Raw genomic sequence first — 19956 nt, forward strand, 5'->3', positions numbered from 1 at the left:
CACACCTTTGTAGAATCTCTGGAGGGCTTCTGACTTCTTCCCTTTTGGACACACACACTCATACACTTGCAGAACCTTTTGTGTGCTCTGAATTCATGTCATTTTAATACAAATAAGCACACACATACTCACACTCATACCCGTGCAGAATATCTGGAGTGCTTCTGACTTCTTTCTGTTTTACACACAGACATACACATCCATACCATTGCAGAATCTCTGGAAGGCTTCTGATTTAGTGTCCTTTTTACACACACACACACACTTTCACGCACCCTCCAGACTATCTGGAGGGATTCAGAATTCGTGTCTTTTTTAGTCACACACACAAAAACACTCACACCCTTGCAGAATCTCTGGAGGGCTACTAACTCGTGTCCTTTTCACTCACACTCACACACAACCTTCCTGAATCTCTTGAGGGCTTCTGACATTGTGTCCTTTTAATACAAACGCACACACACACACACATGCTCACACTCATACCCTTGCAGAATGTCTGGAGGGTTTCTGTATTCTTCTCCCTTTTACACACACACACACATACACACACACACTCATGCCCCTACAAAATATCTGGAGGGCTTCTGGCTTCTTGTCCTTTTTAGGACACACACACACACACACACCCTTCCAGAATCACGAGAGGGCTTCTGATTTTGTTTCATTTTTACACACACAGACACATACACGCACCCATGGAGAATTTCTGGAGGGCTTCTGACTTCGTGTCCTTTTTACACACACACACACACAGAGAGAGAGACACATACACTTGAAGAATCTCTTGAGTTCTTCTGACTTCGTGTCCTTCAAACTCACACCCACATCCACAAACATCCTTGCAGTATCTGTTGAGGGCTTCTGATATCGTGTCATTTTTATATACACACATACTCACACTCATACCCTTGCAGAAACTCTGGAGGGCTTCGGACTTCTCCTTTTTACACACACACAAACACACACAAATCATGGCAGAATTTCAAGAGGGCTTGTGACTTCGTGTCCTTTTTACACAAACAAACACACACACACACACACACCATTGTGGAATCTCTGGAGTGCTTCTGAATTCGTGTCCTTTTTAGAAACACCCTCATAAACACTCACACACTTGCATAATAGCTGGAGGGCTTCTGACGTCGTGCCATTTTTAAACACACAAAAACACACACACATACACTTTCAGAATCTCTTGAGTGCTTCTGACTTCATGTCCTTTACACTCACACCCACACACATCCTTGCAGAATTTCTATAGGGCTTCTGACTTCGTGTCCTTTTTACACACACACACACACACACACACACACACACCCTTGCAGTATCTCTTGAGTGCTTCTGTTTTCGTGTCTTTTTTTACACACACACACACACACACACACACACACTCATACACTTGCAGAATCTCTGGAGGGCTTCTGATTTCGTGTCCTTTACACTCACACCCACACACATCCTTGCAGAATCTCTAGAGGGCTTCTTATATCATGTCCATTTTATACACACACACACACACTCACACTCATAACTTCAGAATCTCTTGAGTGGTTCTGATTTCGTGCCTTCACACTCACACCCACACCCACACACATCCTTGCAGAATCTCTGCAGGGCTTCTGACTTCATGTCTGTTTAAACACACACACACACACACACTCACACTCAGACCCTTGAAGAATCTCTAGAGGGCTTCTGATTTCTTGTTCTTTTTACACAAAGACACACACACACCATGGCAGAATCTCTAGAAGGCTTCTGACTTCGTCCCCTTTTTACCCACACACACAACCTTTCTGAATCTCTGGAGGGTGTCTGACTTAATGTCCTTTTTACAAACACAAACACACAAACACTATTGCAGAAACTCTAGAGTGCTTCTGACATCGTGTCCTTTTTACACACACACACACACTCACATACCCTTGCAGTATCTCTTGAGTGCTTCTGTTTTCGTGTCCTTTTTTACACACACACACACACACACACACACTCATACACTTGCAGAATCTCTGGAGGGCTTCTGATTTCTCCTTCTTACACATACACACCATTGAATAATCTCTAGAAGGCTTCTGATTTACTGTCCTTTTTACACACACACACTATCACGCACCCTTGCTGAATCTCTGGAGGGCTTCTGAATTCATGTCCTTTTTTGACACACAAACACAAAAACTCACAACTTTGAAGAATCTCTGGAGGGCTTCTTACTTCGTGCACTTTTTAAACACAATCATACACTTGCAGAATCCCTTGAGAGCTTCTGACTTCGTGTCCTTTACACTCACACGCACACATATCCTTGCAAATCTCTAGAAGGCTACTGATTTGGTTTCCTTTTTACACAAACACACACACACACACACCATGGCAGAATCTCTAGAGGGCTTCTGAATTCGTGTGCTTTTTACACACACACACACTCACACACACACACACACACACACACACACACACACACACACCGTTGCAGAATCTCTGGAGGGTGTCTGACTTAATGTCCTTTTTACAAACACAAACACTCTTGCAGAAACCCAGAGGGCTTCTGACTTCGTGTCCTTTTTACAAACACACACACACATTCACACACACTTGCAGAATCTCTAGAGTGCTTCTGATTTCGTGTACTTTTTACACACACACACACACACACACACACACACCCTTGCAGAATATCTGCCGTTCTTCTGACTTCGTGTCCTTTTTACACACTCGCACGCACACATGCACACTTGCACGCACCCTTGCAGAATCTCTGGAGGGCTTCTGACTTCTCCTTTTTACACATACACATACACACCATTGCAGAATCTCTGGAAGTCTTCTGATTTAGTGTCCTTTTTACACACACAAAATCAGGCACCCTTGCTGAATCTCTGGAGGGCTTCTGAATTCATGTCTTTTTTTACACACACGCACACACACACACACTCACCCTCAGACCCTTGCAGTATCTCTAGAGGACTTCTGACTTCTTGTTCTTTTAACACAAACACACACACACACACACCATGGCAGAATCTCTAGAGGGCTTCTGAATTCGTGCCCTTTTTACACACACACACACACACACAAACACACACACACACACACACAAACACCTATTGAATCTCTGGAGGGTGTCTGACTTAATGTCATTTTTACAAAAAGAAACACACACACTCTTGCAGAAACTCTAGAGGGCTTCTGACTTTTTGTCCTTTTTACACACACACACACACACACACACACTCATACACCCTTGCAGAATATTTAGAGTGCTTCTGACTTAGTGTCCTTTTTACACACACACACACACACACTCACACTCAAACACTTGCAGAATCTCTGGAGGGGTTCTGACTTCGTGTCCTTTTTACACACACACACACACACACACACTCACACTCTCTCAGAATATCTGAAGGGATTCTGACCTCGTGTCCTTTGTACACACACACGCACACACACCCTTGCAGAATATCTGCAGGTCTTCTGAATTCATGTCCTTTTGGCACACTCGCACACACACATGCACACATGCACACACTCTTGCAGAATCTCTGGAGGGCTTCTGATTTCTCCTTTTTACACATACACATACACACCATTGCAGAATCTTTAGAAGGCTTCTGATTTACTGTCCTTTTTACAAACACATTCACACACACACACTATCACGCACCCTTGCTGAATCTCTGGAGGGCTTCTGAATTCATGTCCTTTTTTGACAGACACACACAAAACCTCACACCTTTGAAGAATCTCTGGAGGGCTTCTTACTTCGTGCCCTTTTGAAACACACTCATACACTTGCAGAATCCCTTGAGAGCTTCTGACTTCGTGTCCTTTACACTTACACCCACACACATCCTTGCAAATCTCTAGAAGGCTACTGATTTGGTTTCCATTTTACACAAAAAACACACAATCTTGCAGAATCTCAGGAGGGCTTCTGACTTCGTGTGCTTTTTACACACACACACACACTCACACTCAGACCTTTGCAGAATCTGTAGGGGGCTTCTGACTTCGTGTACTTTTTACACACACACACACAAACACACACACATACACACTTTCAGAAGCTCTGGAGGGTTTCTGACTTAATGTCCTTTTTACAAGCACAAACACACACACACACACACACACACACACACTTCCAGAATCTCTATAAGGCTTCTAGTTTTGTTTCCTTTATACACAAACAAACATACACACACCTTGCAGAATCTCTGTAGGGCGTCTGATTTCATGTCCTTTTTACACACACATACACACAAAAACACTTGCAAAATCTCTGGAGGGCTTCTGATTTTGTAGGTTTTACTTACACACACACTCATACCCCTACAGAATCTCTGGAGGGCTTCTGACTTCGTTTCCTTTTTGGGACACACACACACACACATCCTTCCAGAATCACTAGAGGGCTTCTGATTTTGTTTCATTTTTACACACACAGACACATACATGCACCCTTGGAGAATCTCTGGAGGGCCTCTGACTTCTTTCTTTTTACACACACACACACACACACACACACATTTGCAGAATCTCCTGAGTGCTTCTGACTTCGTGTCCTTTACACACACACCCAAACACAACCTTGCAGAATCTCTAGAGGGTTTTTGACATCGTGTGATTTTTATACACACACACATACTCACACTCATACCCTTGTAGAATCTCTGGAGGGCTTCTGAATTCGTGTCTTTTTTAGTCACACACACACAAACACGCACACCCTTTACTAATCTCTGGAGGGCTTCTGACTTTGTGTCCTTTACACTCACACCCACACACAAACACTCACACCCTTGTAGGATCTCTGGAGGGCTTCTGACTTCTTTCTTTTTACACACACACACACACACTCATACATTTGCAGAATCTCTTGAGTGCTTCTGACTTCGCGTCCTTTACACTCACACCCACACACAACCTTCAAGAATCTCTAGAGGTCTTCTGATATCGTGTCCTTTTTAAACATACACACACACATACTCACACTCATACCCTTGCAGAATTTTAGGAAAGCTTCTGACTTCTTCTCCTTTTTACATACACACACACATACACACCGTTGCTGAAACTCTAGAAGGCTTCTGAATTGGTTTCCTTTTTACACAAACATTCTTGCAGAATCGCTTGAGGGCTTCTGACTTCGTGTCTTTTTACAAACACACACACACTCACACTCAGACCCTTGCAGAACCTCTAGAGGGCTTCTGATTTCTTATTCTTTTGACACAAACACACACACACACTATGGCAGAATCTCTAGAGGGCTTCTGACTTTGTGCCCTTTTTACACACACACACACACACACACACACACACACACACACACACACACACAAACCCTTTCTGAATCTCTGGAGGGTGTCTGACTTAATGTCCTTTTTACAAACACAAAACACACACACACTCTTGCAGAAACTTTAAAGGACTTCTGATTCCGGGTCCTTTTTACACACACACACACACACACGCACACTCACACACCCTTGCAGAATGTCTAGAGTGCTTCTGACTACGGGTCCTTTTTACACACACACAAACACACACACACTCACACTCATACACTTGCAGAAACATCTGGAACAGTCTGGTCTGGAGACTCAGATCCTGAGACTATGGTGTGGGGGCACCAGGCTCACGTGGCTGAGGATGTTTCGGTGCAGGGTGGAACCATGCACCCCAGAGCTCTCTGTATTCAACAGGTGGATGGTGCTGTCAGAAGAGCAGGTGATAAAGGAGCTAGGGGGGCAGGCAGGCATGTTGACTGTCCTTAACCCAGGGTAGACCTGGACGAGCACAAGGACCAGAGGGACCTGGGTCAGACCGTGGCTGCCCACAGAGATCGGACGGGATGAGAGTACAGAAAAGGTTGGTCAAGACTTAGCCCCAGGGTTATCCCATAGCAAGCAAGTCATAATGATTAGCTCTTGTCTTTAACAAGTAAAGGAATATATATTAACCAAGCACCTAGTACGTACTAGGCATTCTAAATCTCCCACTTACATTGTCTCCTTTTCGTAAAAATCAAATGCATCAGGTATGTCATTTCACAATTGCAGAAACTAAGGTTTGGTCAAGTTCAGGAACATGTCCAAAGAGGCAAAGCTAAGACTGCACAGGGGCATACTGAAAAACGTCTGAGATGAGTCAGCACTAAAATCCCCTCCCATCCTCAGAGCCAATTAACAGATACGAAGGGACCCAGGGGCACTGCTGGGGGAGCAAGGGTGCTGGAGGAAACAAATTCCACACTTGAGGAACTCCAGCTCCTAATGGTAGCCCAGGAAACACGGTCAGTCTCAGCAGACCTGGCCCACGTACCTCTACACTCCAGAAGCAGGAGGAATGATACAGAGCTGAATACACCTTGCCCACTTTCTTGGGGTCCTTCACATCCCAGACATAAATACTATGGTCATTGTACACACAAGACAGCCACTGATTTGCAGGATCAAAGGTCAAGGCGAGAGTGTCCGGATACTTCGCATTGGCCACTCCAGCTAAAAAGCGACTGAGGAAAGAGTGTGGCGGGGTGTCCAGGGCAGACAGGGCAAACTGGTGAGTGAGCGCTAATGAAATGGGGCACTCAAGGGAGGAGCAGCAGCTGGTCACTGGAGAAAGAACGCAGCGGCTGGCCTGGCATTCCTTGCCATGGGGCTCTCCAAAGGAACACAAGCTATTTCATAGCCCCCACCGTCAGGCGGGGACAGTGTTTGGCCATGATGCAACCAAGCAGATGTCAGGCCCTTCTAGACTCACGTCAGAGGACAAGGAAGGACACTGTGCAAGCCACAACCATGGTCACATATCATTTCCTACCAAATGCAGATTTAGTTCCCTCCTGCCCTGAAAGAGAAATTAATATACCCAACTGCAGAACTGCCCCGCTTCCTGACAGCACTGAAACCAGAGCAAAACTTCACTTCCTGCAATCACCCAACCCAAGGCCCGAGGCTACAATAAGCCCCTCCTACCACAGCTGCAACCCAGGACCACCCTGAGGGAGAAAGGCATGCTCCGTCAGGTTTCCAGTCTCTCTCAGAAACCCTAAGGAACTGGCCGTCTGTCCTAGCTGTTGTCTTTACAGGACAATGCATTACCACACGGCAGATTCAGATTACCTTGGTTGCCCACATTGAGCAGGAAATGCTAAAAGATCCACCTGTGCTTGACTGCAAGAGTCTTCCCAGAGGTCTATGTGTGCCCTCCTCTCCTTGCAGCATGCCAGTGATGGCCTGGCACAGAGTGGGGCTCTGACAGGACACAGGGGCCAACCCACACCGCTCACCTGGCCTCTGTGATGCTGGCAATGTCTGTCCCCAGGGCATGGGGCCGGGGCAGCGTGCTGAGGAAGTGCAGGTTGGAGGGGTTGAAAAGGCGCACGGTGCCATCAGCACAGCCACAGAAGATGTTCTGCTGGCTCCCCGAGATACAGTGGGCCACTGTGGTCTGTGAGCACAGAAGCCCCAGTCAGCAAGGGCGTCTGCCCACTCCTTCACAAGACACCTCAACAGCTATGAGCCAAGAGGCAAGGACAAGTGCAAGGCAGGCCACCTGCCCTGGCCAGAACCCCTCAATGCCCCTCCCTCTAACAGCAGCTGGCCAGAGGGCCCACAGCCCCGTGCAATTAGGGGGAAGGAGTCAGCAAGCCTTATAAGGCACCTGAGATTTAGGCAAAGACACACTCAGAAAAGGCCGGCCAAGAGAAAGGCAGCAGAGGCAGCGGACAGGGCCAGCACACGTACTGTGATGCTGTCTTTGTGCTGAACAGAAGAGGAAAGCAGAGGAAGAGGCAGAGACAGAGAGCGCGAGCGAGCAGAGAGGTTCCCAAACACCTTCCTCTGCCTGGGGCCTCCCCCGGCGTGCATGCAGACCCCGCTGCTAGCCGCAGGACCCCTGGAGCCGGGAGGTGACAGAAGGGAGGGTGCCGACAAAGCATTCACTTACCCTCAGCTCCACCCGTTTGTCCAACAGTCTCTGGTCACTGAACTCGCACAGCCTCCCCGAGGATGTGATACAGAAGGTGCTGTCAGCCTTCTTCCCGCGGCCACAGGCTACATCAGTGAACAGGTTGTTCCGCAGGTCCTGCAGCAGCCCGGAGCGGCCCAGCAGGGGCACAGTGGCATTCATCTGTGGAGGCACACCACAGGTGCCACCCACCCACCCACCCTGCAGGCTACCCCCTGGAAAGCAGGCCCTGGGGAGAGAGGGAAAGGGCTTCCCTTGCAGATTGACATAGCACCTGGCCCAGCTGAGACTTCCAAGGGGCTTTTGAGCATGCAGAAGTGGGCGCAGGTGGAACAGATCTGGGCAGACCCCACCCTGGTGGCTACTTGCTGCCTCACCTTTGAGGTCTTGCTGTCATCAAGGTACCAGAATTTGATGTGCCGGTTGCCTGCAATGACAAAGTAGCTGCAGTCCTCAGAGAAGGATACTGCTGTCACCCGACTGGACCCCTTGTTGGAAGCCACTACAATGTTTTTCTGGAGAGAAAGTCAAGGGAAATCAAGGCTCTGCTTCTAGGAGCTGAGGGAAAAGAAACTTACACACTGAAGTAGGTTAGACAAGCTGTGAACTTGACCTCTCCTTCTGCCCCTTCTTCAGCATCCTAGATACCCAGTTGCTCCTTTCTGCTCAGAGTTCTCTAGAAAGGGACTGAGGCCAGCAGGCAGAAGTGAAGGCCACCAGTCAGCAGTTTCTTGGCTCCCCTCCCGGCCCCGCCTGTCCTGAGGCCAGCAGCCCACTCACCTTCCAGGCCCAGACATTGACGATCATGTCATGCTGGTAGGCCACTGAGACAATGTACTTGGCGCTGGGTGAGAAGGCCACACACGCCACGCCATACTTATGCTCCTGATGCTCCGCCACCTGACTGCGCTCTGACACGTACCATAACCGCACAGCAGGTATGTGTCCACTCTGCGTGGATGAATACACCGAAGTAAAGGCCAGAGGCAGCCAGCTACCTCCCCATCCATGGAGGCCTGTCCCTCCCAGCCACTGGACAAGAGCCTGCATATAAATGAAGGACACCTAAACTAATGTGCCTGCACATGAATGAAGGACACCCCCGGAGGGAATGTGATCAGTGTTGGGGAACAGGGACTCTCAGGGATGGGCTCCTGGCATGATTTGGATGGGCAAGAATCACCACTCCTGCGGTTTGCTCCCACAGCCTCACAGGGCAAGTGTATGGGAGGGCAGCCCTGTTCCACACTGCGACCAGCAGGGGGACTCCAGGGATAAGGAATGTTTTAAGGAGGCGTTTTCCAAAATGTGGTTCCCAAATTGGCAGCTTCAGCCTCATCGGGAACTACTTGTTAGCATTGCAAACTGAAGAGAGCCACCCCAGACCTGCTGAGCCCGAGAGCCAGGAGTCTGTACTACGGGGCCACCATAGCACTTCTGACGCAGGCTATAGCCTAAGAACACTGCTCTAGGGCAGACCAAACACCAAAAGTGGAAACCAGTACAGAAAGTCAAACTTGGTCCAGTCCTATGCGGGCCACAGGCTGTCACTCTCTGCTAAGGCCAGGCCACCCCCTCTGCAGTGCCTGAGCTTCCTTCCTTACTCACTTCGCCGGTGACCAGGTACTTGCCATCAGGAGAGAAGGCAAGGGCAGTGATGGTTTTCCTGAAAGGAATGGGGGCAGGCTCAAGAGGGGCACTGGCAGCCTGGCCCAGGTCTAGCCTCTCACAGTCCCCTCTCAAAAGAAGGGCAGCAAACCCACCCTGCCTGTGCTGCTTCCCTTGCAGGCCTGGGGCCCAACAGGGCCCAATGCCACAGAGAAGCAGGTGGCACCCTTCTGGCCGTCCCTGGGGAAAGGTGGCACTCCCCAAAGCCCCAGAGCCCATTTACCTGGAGCTGTTGAGGATGTGGTGCTGCTTGTGTTACCGGGGATTGAAGAGCACAACCACACACCTGGGGAGAGGGAGAGGGGAGCACAGCCTCAGCACCCCACCTCAGTGGCCCAGCCCAGAGGACCCCACGTTGCCAGAGTGCAGTTGGATCCTGGCAGCACTCTTCTGCCTTTCTCCACTTCTGTAGCCCCACACGGTGCAAGGGCCTGTAGGTAGCCCTGCCTGCCCAGTGCTCTGTGCACCAGCACCATAGGGCCATGCCCCATAGTGATGGGGTGGCCGGTCTTCCCAGAGCCCTTTTTCCCTACCCCAGGGCAGAGGGCAGAGAGAAGGATGCACATGATTTGGGTAAGAACAGGCCTCAGCTGTTCCCTTGTTTACAGACCTCCTGGTTTCCAGGAGAGAGTGGGATCTCTCATGTCTGCACCCATGTGTGTCCTTGCAAGAGCCAGCCCTCCACATGTTGGATGAGGAAGCAAGTGGAAGGGCAGGGCCCAGGGCCAGGCCTGCAGGGAGACTAAGTGGGATGGAGAGTCAGAAAACTGCCTGAGGGAGAGAACTTCATGGAGCTGTTGACCCACGTCAGACTCTTTAGCCCAAAGAGCCTGAGCAGCGCCATTCTAACAGCCTCCAGGCTCCCTCTCCAGTCAGGCAGCAAGGCTGGGTGAGATTGGCTGGAGACTGAAATTCAAGAGTGAACTTGAGAGAGGGAGGCAGGTAAGAGTCAGGGACAAGCAGCTGGGAGCCAACAGCTCGCCAGTGTCTCAGGGCCCATGGCACTCAGCAGGTTTAGGCCCTCTGCCCAGCTGTCCCCTCTCTTCATTAGCGCTATGCCTACTACTTGCTATAAGCTGGCCACAGCAAGCCTGGAGCCTGCTCCCCAAGGTAAGGGGGTCGACTGCGTAGACGGAGGAGAGACTCAGTAGAAGGCTACTTGTCGCAACACTGCCTTTTACAACAGGAAGCAGACACAGGACCCGCATCTGGACCCCACTGCTTGCAGATGGGAGCAGGAGCTGCAGCACAGGGCTTGGTCTCTTCTGGAGACAGAGGCCTCCGGCTCGGCTCAATGAGCCAGTTCGCTATGCAAATTCCACTGTCAACTAGGCATTCTGGGATCTTGGAGGTGCACCAGGTAAGCTCACAGCTGGCTACCAGGCTGATTGACAGCCTTAGAAGCCTGAGCAACACCCTCTTCTCCTCAGAACCCCCCCCCCCTCCAATCCTTTTTCACCCTCTTTTTTTTTGTTCTCTTTTTTATCTCCTATCTCTCTTTAAACCGATTTGAAGACCCCTGCTCTCCACATCCCTTGAATGAGAAAAACAAGATGACGTTAGAAACACGCAGACACACACCTGCCCCGTTGCTCTGAAGGAGAGTCTAATACATGGGACTGGCCTAACTCCTCTAAAACAGAGCTGCCTGTACAGAGGATGTAAGGAACTGTGCTCAAACACTCAACCACATTCACTGTCGCTGAGTCAATTCTGACTCACAGTGACCCTACAGAACACAGCAAAACTGCCCCTGTGGACCTGCTTGTGACATGCGGTTTTGGAAAGTTCTTTCATGGGCCACAAAGAAGTGTGGCTGATCCAGTGTCTCAAGCTGATTTCGAGTAGTGTCCAGAGAGTTGTGGTGAAAGAGGGTAGGGAACTGTGGGGGGTTGGCCAGGGAGTGAAAACGGAGTAATTTGAGCCAGACAGAGTAATGAATGGGAGGCAGAATGGATAGGGAAGTAATCTGGGGGACGAGTTTTGATCTGCCTCTGTGGGTTTCTGACACTATAAATTTGTCCATTGTCAGACGGCCTCATCTTTCTCCCTCTCAGAGCAGCTAGTGGGTTTGAACTGCTGGCTTTGAGATTAGTAGCGGGATGCTTAACCCACAGCATCACCAAAACTCCTTAGCAAGAAGGATATTACCACAACCACAGCCACCACCACTTTTCCCTAATTTTCTGAGAGATAGAGAGGAAAGAGTGCTGTCCAGCGTTCGACTCCCTTTAAAGAAAATGGGAGGGCCAGGGTGATGACAGCAGGGGGCTGGAACATCCCAGCCTGGCATCCAGGGCAACCCGGAAAGATCCTCCCCTGTGGGCTCTGTGAAGCAGGCACACTCAAAGACCACAGGACCTCGGTCTCAGCTGTCGGCCTCGGGGCTTGGGTTTCTTAGTTCCTGCTGCTTGGGGAGGGGCTGCTCGATGGAGAGCCTCGTCACTTAACATCATGGCTGCTCAGACGTGGTACCACTGAGTCATGTAATTTACATTTCATGCACAATTGAAGCAGCTAATGGTGTCATTCTCCAAGGGGGGAACAAGTTGTCATAATGTTAATTACATTGCAGGCGTGCTCCCTCTCCTTTGTCCCCAAGTGCTCCTTGGGAAGTTCCCAGGTAGCAGTCGAGTGGGTGTCCAAGAGAGTGGCTTTGGCTCTCTCCAAGGTGTAAGGGCTGAGGAGTGTTTACAAGGCTAAAAATACTTTCTCTGACTTCGTTGTGGGTGTGTTGGCGCAGTGCAAGTAGAGGTGGCAGCTAAAACAGCCCAGTGATCTCCCCATCCTTTTCTCCCCTGCGTGTGTGCAATCGGGCAGGGCTGGAGGGTGCCTGTTCAATGCTCAAGCTAATTTTGCTTGATAGGGGACAGTGGAGATGATGTGTAGGGAAAAGGAGGCAAAATCCAACCACTCTTAGTCCAGATATCAGCAGAATGTAGAGCTAAGCCTGTAGTCCCTGAGGCTGGTCTGCTGGGATTTAAATTCCAGCTCCCCCTTGGATAACCTGGTTACCCCTGGGCCAGATGACTTCACTTCTCTGTGCATTCATGTTCTCACCTATAGACGGAAGCTGATGCACTACCATGGGTCAGTCGATTTCAACTCAAAGCGAGCTTGGAGGACAGTGTGGAACCATTCTATAGGCGTTCCCATAGGCTGTGACTGGTACTGGAGCAAATTGACGCATCATTCTCATGGGAAGCTGCTGAGGGTTTCGCTGAGCTAGTGGTAAATAGTCAAGGGCTTCTCTATTGCCCCGCCAGCGCTCCTCTTAAAGGGGTTGCAAAAGTCACCAAAACCCCACTTCTCTAGAGTTCATTCAGACTCATAGCAACTCAGCAGTATAAAGTAATAACTGTCCCTGCAGACGTCTGACCCTGAAAATCTTTATGAGCTCAGACAGCCCCATCTTGATTCCGAAGAATAGCTGGTGGGTTTGAAACACCGACCTTCTGGTTAGCAGTTCTAATGCTACACCCACACCACCACCCGTGGGATGAAATGAGTGAATGTATATGCAATGCTTAGAACACTAGTACATAACATGCACTTAGTAATTGTGAGCTATTGTGGTAGGAGGAGAGTCCAAAACCAAACCAAACTCACTGCCATCGAATCCACTCTGACTCCCAATGACCTGAGTTCTACTCTATAGGACAGGGTCCAACTGCTCCTGTGGGTATTTGAGATTGTAACTTTATAGGATTGGAAAGTTTCATGTTTTACCCTGAGAGTGGCTGGTGGTTTTGAACTGTTGGCTTTGGGATTAGCAGCCCAATATGTAATCACCCACGCCATTAATAAATGAAAGCTACGAGTTTCTGACATTTTCTGTGAGGTGGTAGAAGTATATGTCATTCCTATATTTAAAGAAGGTAAATCTACTGAAACAGAACAATTGCCATGGCTTTCCAAAGAGAGGAGAGATGTCAGTTTTAAGGATATATAGAGCTGTGAGTCATCCCTGGAGCGTACAAATGGTTAAAACACTTGGCCATTAACAGAAACTGAGGAGGTTCAAGCGCACCCAGAAATACCTTGGAAGAAAAGCCTGGCCATCTGTTTCTGAAAGGTTAGGCCCACTGAAAGTCCTATGACTAACCATGAATCGCAATCAACTCAGTGTCAAATGGTCATTTTAAATTTCAGGATGGTTCCTGGGCAGAAAGAAAACATTCTAAGTTGTCTATTGAAGAGGAGGTTTGTGAGAGCACCTGGCCCATTCAAACACAACTGATGAGGAACCTCGGTGGGGCCACTGTACACAGACCAGGCCATGCTTTCTCCACATCTGGTTTTGTTGGATGCTGTTAAGTTGGTTTCAACTCGTGGCGACTCTACATACAACCGAAAGAAACACTGCCTGCTCTTGTGTCAACCTCACAATTGTTATGTTTTTGTGTGTTGTTGTACAAACTGTGTCCATCCATCTTGGTGAGGGTCCTCCCCTTTTGGGCACCCCTTTACCAAGCATGATGGCCTTTTCAATGATGTTGCTCCTCATAGCTCCTGATGACCAAGGATGTGAGATGAAGTCTAGCCATCCTTGCCTCTAAGGAGCAATCTGGATACCCTTCTTTCAAGACAGATCTTGCTCCTCAACTGAAATTCTTGCAGAGAGTGTGAAAACACACCTGATTTTCCTAGAGTCTCCTTTCCCAAATTGGGCAACACCACCCACCTACTGGGCACAGGAAAATCCAGAGATCTACAAAGCAGACATCTACATTTTATCCTGGATGGTGGGCTATAGTAAAAAAATTCTTTCATTGCTTGGGGGTCCTGAGTAATTTCTTTTTCTGAAAAGAGGGCAGTAGGCAGAATAAGTTTGGGAACCTTTGGTCTGGAGCAGGAGCTGGAAACCTGTTTTTCTGCCAGGGACCATGTGGTGATTTATAACATCATTCATGGGGCCATACAGGTCAAATATTTAATGAACTCACCCCTAAGGTGATGGTTATAAATGCTTCTCGTTGGTGAGATGTGTGATGCTGGCAGCTATTGATTATTTGGGGGGCCCTATACAGCCCTCGGGCCATACGTTGGTCTAAGGTAGGGGATCTCAACCAGTGGGTCACGACACCTTTGGGGGTCCAATGACACTTTCACAGGGGTTGCCTGGTTCATCGCAGTAGCAAAATTACAGTGATGAATTAGCAATGAAATAACTTTTATGATTGGGGTAAACACAACCTGCGGAACTGTATGAAAGAATCATGGCATTCGGAAGGTTGAGAAACACTTGTCTAGGGAATGGTTGGGATCTCCATGTAGGCTACACATGAACTTCATAGGCAGTCAGGCAGCGTATCACTTGGGTTTCATTGGAGAGGAAAGAACTATTGATCATGTTTCAAGGACAAACAAATCTGGAAGGAAATGCTATTGTGGATGAAAACAAAACATAAAACAAACTCTTGAAAGATTTCTGTATGCTAGAGATGAATTGCTATCAAGAAAATTAAATGATATCTCTGAGGGTCCCAGCAGAAAACAAACCATGCCAAATGTTTAATTAAAGAGAGTTTAATGAAGACTATTCACAGTGGTGGGGATGGGCTTAAGAAAGCCAACAAAAGATAAGGAGGCCCCAAGGGTCTAAAAAGAGCATAAAGCTGTTGCCACGTGTCCTATGGAATTTTCTCTTCAGCCCTTTGACTTTGTCATTTCTTCTCATTGTCTTAGCTACTCTATGATATAGAGCAATTCTGACTCATAGGAATTTGATACTACTGTCCTCTCCCAATTTCCTTTATTTTCCAACTTCATGTGTGTTAAAATATGCAGTATTGCATCAGATTTCCTATGCGCTAAACCAGTGGTTCTCAACCTTCCTAATTCGTTGGCACTATAATGAAGTTCCTGATGTTGTGGTGAACATCCATTCGTAAAATTATTTTCGTTGCTACTTCATAACTGTAATTTTGCTACTATGAAGAACAGACCGACCCCTGTGAATGGGTAGCTCAACCCCCAAAGAGGTCCCGATCCACAGGTTGAGAACCGCTGCTCTAAACTAAGAGGTGTTTCTTTAAGATGTAGTTCAGTATATTTTTAGACGCCCAAGTCCTGTTGTTGTTGTTGTTGTTAGGTGCCGTCGAGTGGATTTTGGCTCACAGCAACTCTATGTACAATGTACTGAAACGCTGCCCCGTCCTGTGCATTCCTCACCGTGGTTCTTTGCTTGAGCTCATTGTTGCAGCCACTGAGCTATTCCAAATTGTAGGGGCTGCTTCTCCATTGCTGCCCTTCTACCCTACCAATATCTGTGTCATCATCTAGGACAGTGCTTCTCACCTTTCCTAAATCCATGACACTTTCATACAGTTTCCTTTGTAGTGGTAGACCCCCAATCATAAAATTACATTCTTTGCTATTTCGTAACTCTCGTTTTGTTACAAGTTATGAATAGTGCAACCCTGTAAAGGTTAGTCTAAGCCCCAAAGGGGTCACGACCCACATGGTGAGAACCACTGCTCTAAATTGAGAGGAGTTTCTCTGAAGGTCTATTTCACCATACTGTTAGAAGCTCAAGTCCATTTGTTGTTGTTGTTAGGTGCCGTCGAGTGGGTATGTCTCATAGCAACTCTACGCACAATATAATGAAACGCCGCCCTGTCCTGTGACATCCTCACAGTGGTTCTCTGCTTGCGCTAATTGTTGCAGCCACTGTGCTAATACATCTTTTTGGGGACTGCCTCTCTTTTCCTGCCCTTTCATACCAAGATTTGGGACTTCCTCTAGAGCAGTGGTTCTCAATTTTCCTAATGCCATGATATTTTCATACCGATTCTCATTTAGTGGTGACCCCCCCAACCATAAAATGATTTCATTGCAGCTTCATAACTATAATTTTGTTACTGTTATGAGTCATGACACCCCTGTGAAATTTTCATTCCATATGCACAAAGGGGTGGTGACACACCGGTGAAGATCCCCTGCTCTAAACTTAGAGGTGATTCTCTTAAGAGAGAATTCAGCATACTGGTAGATGCACAAGTTTTGTTGTTATTGGTGTTAGGTACCATCGAGTGGGTTTTGGCTCATAGTAACTCTATGCACAATATAATGAAACGCTTTCCCATCCTATGCCATCCTCACAGTGGTTCTTTTGCTTGTGCTCATTGTTGCATCCACTGTGCTAATCCAACTTTTGTGTAGCTGCCTCTTTTTTGTGGCCTTTCTACTGTACCAAGACTTGTGTCTTCCTCTAGGGCAGTGGTTGTCAAATTTCCTAATGCCATGACTCTTTCATACAGTTCCTCATGTAGTGGTGACCCCCATCATAACATTATTGTTACTTCGTAACTGTAATTTTCCTACAGTTATGAATCATTTCACACCTGTGAAAGGGTCATTCGATCGCCAAAAGTGGTCGCGAACCACAGGTTAAAAACCGCTGGTCTAAACTAAGAGGAGTTTCTCTTAATATCTACTTCACCCTATTGTCAGGAGCACAAATCCTATAGTTATTGTTAGATTCTGTTGTGTAGCTTTCGACGCCTAGCAACTCTAAGCACAATATGATGGAAAGGTGTCCTGTCCTGCGCCATCCTCCCAGTGGTTCTTTTGCTTGCGCGGATGGTTGCAGCCACTGTTGTATTCCATCGTGCTATGGTCTGCCTCTTTTTGCTGCCCTTCTACTGTACCCAGATCTATGTCTCCCTCTAGGGCAGTGGTTCTCAACCATCCTAATGTCATGACTCTTTCACACCATTCCTCATGTATTAGTGACCCCCCCCAATCATAAAATTATTTTCCTTGTTACTCCATAACTATAAATTTGCTATTGTTATGAATCAGGTCACCCATGTGAAATGCTCATTGTTCCCTCCTAAGACGTCGTGACCCACAGTTAGAGAACTGTTCCTCTACACTAAGAGTTTTTTTATAAAATCTTTTTCAGCATATTGTTAGAGGCACAAATCCTGTTGTTTGGTGCCTTCGAATGGGTTTAGGCTCATACCAACTCTATGCACCATGTAATGAAATGCTTTCTCATCCTGTGCCTTCCATACAGTGGTTCTTTTGCTCACACTCATTTTTGCAGCCACTGTGCTAAACCATCTTGTTGGGCACTGTCTCTCTTTTCCTGCCCTTCTGTACCAAGATATGTGTCTTCCTCTACAGCAGTGGTTCTCAACTTTCCAAATGCCACAACCACTTCACACCATTTTCGTGTAGTGGTGACATCCAACCATAAAATGTTTGCATTGCTACATCATAATTGTAATTTTGCTTCTCTTATGGATCAGGCCACCCATGTGAAAGGTTCGTTAGACTCCTCAAAGGTGTCTCGACATACAGTTTGAGAACCAATCGTCTAAACGAATAGGAGTTTCTCTTAAGGTCTACTTCAGAATATTCTTAGATGCCCAAGTTCTTTTTATTATTGTTTGGTGCCTTTGAGTGTGTGTTGGCTCATAGCAACTGTATGCACAATATAATGAAACTCGGCCCCATCTCGTGCCAGCCTCACTGTGGTCCTTTGCTTGCGCTCACTGCTGCATCTATTCCATCTTGTAGGGGCTGCCTGACTTTTGCAGCCCTTCTGCTGTACCAACATTTGTGTCTTCCTCTAGGACAATGTTTCTCATACATCCTAATTCTGCGGCCCTTTCATACAGTTCCCAATGTAGTGGTGGACCCCAATCATAAAATTATATTCATTGATATTTCATAACTGTACTTTTGCCACTGTTATGAATCAGGCCATCACTGTGAAGGGGTATTTCAAAACACCACCCACCTGAAAGTGTTCACGACCCAATGTTGAGAACCCTGCTGTAAACTAAGAAGAGTTGCTCTTAAGATTTATTTCAGCATATTGTTAAACACACAAGCCCTGTTGTTATTGTTGTTAAGTTCCGCGGAGGGGGTTTTGGCTCATCGCATCTCTATGCACAATATCATGAAATGCTTCCCAGACCTGTGCCATCCTGTCAGTGGTTGTTTGCTAGTGCTCATTGTTGGAGCCATATTTGGGGGGGCTGGCTATTTTCTGTTGCCCTTCTAGTCTACCAAGATGTGTGTCTTACTTTAGGCCAGTGGTTCTCAACCTTCCTAATGCCACAACATTTTCATACCGTTCCTCATATAGTGCTGACTGCCAAATCATAAAATTATTTTCATTGCAACTTTGTAACTCTAATTTTTCTACTGTTATGACTGGGCGACCACTATGAAAGGTTCATTCATCCCCCAACAGGGCTCGTGACCCAAAAGTTGAGAACCGCTGCACTAAACTAATAGGAGTTTCTCTTAAGGTCTACTTCAGCACATTTTAAGAAACACAAGTCCTGTTGTTTTGTTGTCAGGTGCAGTCGAGTGGGTTTTGACTCATAGCAACTCTATGCTCCATATAATGTAACGCTGTCCCATCTTGTGCCATCCTCACAGTGTTCCCTTAGCTTGAGCTCATTGCTGTAGCCACTATGCTATTCCATCGATTTGGGGGCTGACTCTATATTGCGGCCCTTCAACTGTATCAAGACTTGTGTCTTCCTGTAGGACTGTGGTTTCAGCAATCCTAATGCCACGACCCTTTCATACAGTGCCTCGTGTAGTAATGAACCCCCACCAAAAAATTATACTGTTGCTACTTCATAACTGTAATTTTGCTACTGTTACGTATCTGGCCACGCCTATGGGAGGGTCATTCGAACACCCCCAAAGGATTACCACTCACAAGTTGAGAACGGCTGCTCTAAACTAAGAGCAGTTTCTCTCAAGGTTTAGTTGAGCATACTCTTAGATGTATGATTCCTCCTGTTATTGTTGTTCGGGCCGTGGAGAGGGTTTGGGCTCATAGCAACCCTGTGCACAATATAATAAAGACCTGCCCAGTCTTGCATCATCCTCACGGTGGTTCATTGCTTGCGCTCATTGTTGCAGCCACCGTGCAAATCCGTCTTGTAGGTACTTCCTCTCTTCTGCTGCCCTTCTACTGTACTTGCCTCTTCCTCTAGGACAGTGTTTCTCACCCTTCCTATTTCTACAACCTTTCCATACACTTCCCAATGTGTAGTGGTGGTCCCCAAAGCATAAAGGTTTTTTTCTACTGTTATTCCATAACTATAATTTTGCAAGTCTTATGAATCTAGTCACCCTGTGAAAGGGTTGTTCAACCAAACAAAGTGGTCACAAATCACAGGTTGAGAACTGCTGTTCTAAATTAAGAGGAGTTTCTCCTGTGGTATAGCTCAGTATATTATTACACGCACCAGTCCTGTTCATATTGTTGTTTGGGGGCTGTCGAGTGGGTTTGGCTCATAGTTGGCTCATAACAACTCTATGCACAGTATCATG

The sequence above is a fragment of the Tenrec ecaudatus genome, chromosome 11 (assembly GCF_050624435.1).
Source record: "Tenrec ecaudatus isolate mTenEca1 chromosome 11, mTenEca1.hap1, whole genome shotgun sequence".
Lineage (NCBI taxonomy): Eukaryota > Metazoa > Chordata > Mammalia > Afrosoricida > Tenrecidae > Tenrec > Tenrec ecaudatus.